This window comes from Primulina huaijiensis, chromosome 15, assembly GCF_012295235.1.
Source record: "Primulina huaijiensis isolate GDHJ02 chromosome 15, ASM1229523v2, whole genome shotgun sequence".
In the NCBI taxonomy this organism is placed as follows: Eukaryota; Viridiplantae; Streptophyta; class Magnoliopsida; order Lamiales; family Gesneriaceae; genus Primulina; species Primulina huaijiensis.
This window is the reverse complement of record NC_133320.1, coordinates 6722543-6726744: the sequence shown is the minus strand read 5'-3', so window position 1 is coordinate 6726744 and position 4202 is coordinate 6722543.

Below are 4202 nucleotides of genomic sequence, written 5' to 3'. Positions count from 1 at the left end.
GCTAGTAATGTCGTTTGGTTTAACAAATGCACCAGCAATATTTTATGGATCTGATGAATAGAGTGTTCAGAAATTTTCTAGGTAAGTTTGTTATTGTCTTTATTGATGATATACTAGTATATTCTAGATCAAATTGGGTATTACATACGATTCATTGAAGGATTTTAATAGATTTCCCGACCTATTACCCAACTGACCAAGAAAGATGCAAGATTCATTTGCTCGGATGAATGCGAAAAGGGTTTTCTTAAATTTAAAGAAAAGTTGACAACAACACCAGTGTTGGCATTGCCATCTCGATTAGGTAGATTTGTGGTTTGTACTGATACATCATAAGGAGGTTTGGATTTATTTTAATGTAGAATGGAAAATTTATTACATATGCTTCAAGGCAATTAAAAACACATGAATCCTGATATCATGTTCATGATCTTGAACTAGCATCCATTGTTTTTGCTTTAAAATATGGACGACATTATTTATATGGTGAGCAGTTTAATATTTACTCGGATCATAAGAGTTTGAAATATTTGTTTACTCAATCAGAACATAATATGAAGTAGAGACCATCGTTAAATTTACTGAAGGATTTTAACTGTTTAATATAGTATCATTCAGGGAGAATGAATCAGGTTTCAGATGCATTAAGCCGAGAGTATGAGGATGCTATGATAAAATCAATCCATGTATGTTAGAAGTATGATGAATTGTGTAATTCTTGCTGGAATTTTTGATCGAAAAGCAAGCATTTTATAGTTTCTGCTTTTCAATTTGAGCTGAAGATTATTTCAAAGATAAAAAAGCTCAAAAGATTGATCAACATGTTTAGAAATCAAAAGACTTGGTTTTGTCTGGGAACCTAGATAAATATAATATCCCATCAGATGGTTGTTTATGAATTTATAATATGTTGGTGGTACGAAATGTCACAAGATTGAGAGAAGCATTACTTGAAGAAGTGCATTGCAGCCGTCATAGTATTCATCTTGGTAGTCGTAGACTATACCACATACCGAAGCCATATTTCTGGTGGGATGCAATGATGAGAGATATTTTTGAATTTGTAGCTAGATGTTTGACATACCTGTAGGTTAAAAACAAGAGGATGAAACCTGGGGGTAAGTTACAGAATTTAGAAATACTAGAATGGAACTAGGAACATATTGCAATGGTCTTCGTGACTCACTTGCCCAGGTCAAACAGAATTTGTGATGCTATCTTGGTGATAGTAAACAGATTGTCCAAATCAGCACACTTTATCTCATACGATCATACTTATGCTTATAATAAAATTGTAGGATTATATGTGGATAATGTTGTTCGATTGCATGGAGTTCTAGTGTCTATTTTATCCGATCGAGATGCTAGATTTGCTTCAAAGTTTTAGAGTAGTCTTCAAAATGATTTGGGTACTAATTTGGCAGTGACGGAAATCGCAACAGGGTTAGTCAAAGAAATACTCTTGGTCGAAGGGGAGTTGAACAAATCGCTGACGAAGTAGTAAATTGGGCTGACATGGTTGAGCTCTTATGGTCGATGTTACTACAGCAAGCAGAGATGCGAAGCAGCGCACCAGCTATGGATGAATAGGATGCAGCTGACCGTCGGTTTAGAAAAGGGCCACTAACTTATTCTTTTTTTCTACTGCTACTTATAATCTGGACTTTTCTCCTGATTATGTGCCGATTCCACACATAATAGTTATTTCTTTGGCAAGTTAAGAACCAGCACTAGAACCACATATATACGTAAAAGGAGAAACCCCACGTCACAAAAACTCCAGAAGCCAATCAAACCCAGGTTTTAAACTAGTTCTTGATTGTGTAGATTTGTGTTGCTAAGAAGCTTTTAGGCAATATGAGTGTCATGTGTTTTGATTTCGGGAATAATGTGTAGTTGTTGTTGCAAGGTAGAGAGGTATAGATTGCAGCCTTAAAGATGAGTCCAAATGTGAAACTCCAGCTATTGTATTATCTGGTAACAAGCAGAGGTTCCTTGGGATAGCAGGGGCTGCTTCAAGTTTGACAAATCCCAAAAATACAATATCCTAAATTAAAAGGCTATTGGGTTGCCGATTTTCATATCCCGAGTTGCAGCGTGATCCGAAATCATTGCCCTTTTTAGTTATTGATGGGCCCGATGACTATCATTTAATTCAAGTGTGGTATCTGGGAGAAACAAGAACATTTAAACCTACTCCCCGATTGCGGACGAAGATCAGTAAACTTGAGGAGTTGTTGGAGGAAGGCAGTGGACACAACGATGGGTGAGAAGGATCACATGACCGAAACAGAAACTGCAGTAGGTGGTTGTTGTGTGACAGTGAGGTGAGAGCAAAGGAAAATAAAGACACAGATTACCTGTGGCGGCGTCGGTTGCTCGTTGTGGCAGTTGGGTGGCGATGTACTGGACTCGATGAGAAAGGAACACAGACAACGATGTGGAGTTCTCGTGAGTTGGGTGATGAAGTAACTTGGAAACTTTGAGATTCGGCTTTCACATTAAATGGAATTCGGAGATTTCAAAATATGGATTCAGAAAAATGAGATTTCCGGCAAGATTTTGGAGGATATTCAATTAAGAAGAAGAAGAAAACGGGCTTTTGAAATTCTGAATCTGGCTTCACTGAAAACTGGAATTTGTCTTGGACTTTTTCTGCTTATGAGCCATACTAGTAAGAAATAGAGTAAAAAAATAATATACAAGCACATTGTCCCAATGGGCCAATGCTTGCGAAGGGCATTTGTTGGGGCCATAATTTAATTAGGTTGAAAATTTAATTAAGCCCAAGAAGATAAATGGAAGAAGCGATCAAATAAGAAGCCCATTAATTCAAAATTTGTTTGAGTATATCAAACAACGTGCAGAATGGGAGAAGATCATGGGAAATAAACATGTGCAGATAGTGAGTCATGGGAAGAGTGGAAGAAACTGCACCATGCAGCGAAGAAAAAGAGGAAATCGCCAGAACAGGGAGGACACACGACTCTACACAAAAAATCTGCAAATACTCTCTACTAAGTTTCAATCTTCAAACACTAGTTTTCAAATATTCCAATATATTTTCTAGCATTCTACGTCTTATCGTTTTATATTTTCGCAACTTTATATGTTATATTTTTATGTCTTATAAATTCATATCGTTTATTGAAAATATAAACGATTTCATGGGTTTATTCTTCACATTCCAATAGTTTTCTTCGTTTTAGCGTCATATTTGTTTATGAATTATAACGGACAATCAAATTTAGTATCTACAATCGCTGTGTTTTTAAAGTTTAGATTTTTTTACAATTTTTACACAAATCGGTGCATATTTGCATCTGACACATCTGCAAATCAAAATATTGTGCAAACACATATTCCACAAGATTTCTTCTGATATTGTTAAGGATATTGCGTAGTGAGAGAAAAGTTGAAGTCGAGAATGTACAGATAAAAAATATAATTATTCTTATTGATTAATTTTATTGTGGTCTATTTACAAATTCTTGGGCTGTTTGGGTCTATTTATTTATTTTTTATATTTTTATCGTTCACTATTTCGCTGCAAGTTTTTTGTTTTTTGCTCTTCTTTTTTCCTAAAGACTTTCTATAGTGCTTTATTGTGCTTTGTCCTTAAGCTGAGATTTCTTGTTTTTGTTTACTTTTTTTTCCCTCGTTTATTCATGTTTTAATATCTTGCATTCTTTTGATAGTTATTATTCCATGTGATTAAATTTATGAGCAGTTTCAAGGTGAGGCATCCGCCATTGCACCTTCACTAAAATAGGCAGTTGTTATCTCCTCAAAACATTAATAGTCGTGATAACTTTCACAATCTCCAAATATGGAAACTACTTATAAGCTATTTTATAAGCAATCTGTTTGATCTCCATCAAACTATAATGTCAAATTCAACTATTTGAACTTGACTATCTCAATGGGAACACAAAATTCGATTCTTGTGTGATCCTGAATAGTTCAAAAATACAGCTAGTTAGGCATTCTTAAGGACCGATTCGCACCAGAAACGGACCGGAACCGATCCGTTAAGCCCTAAATCGGGTCCATTTTGGGTGAACCGGACCCAAAATCGTACTCGATTCATTATTTAATAGTTCTAAACCTGTTCCGGGTCGGATCCGACCTGCTACCGAGAACGACCAGGAACTGGGCCTGGAACTTTATTTTTAAAAAAAATTTAAATGCCCTGTGCTAAC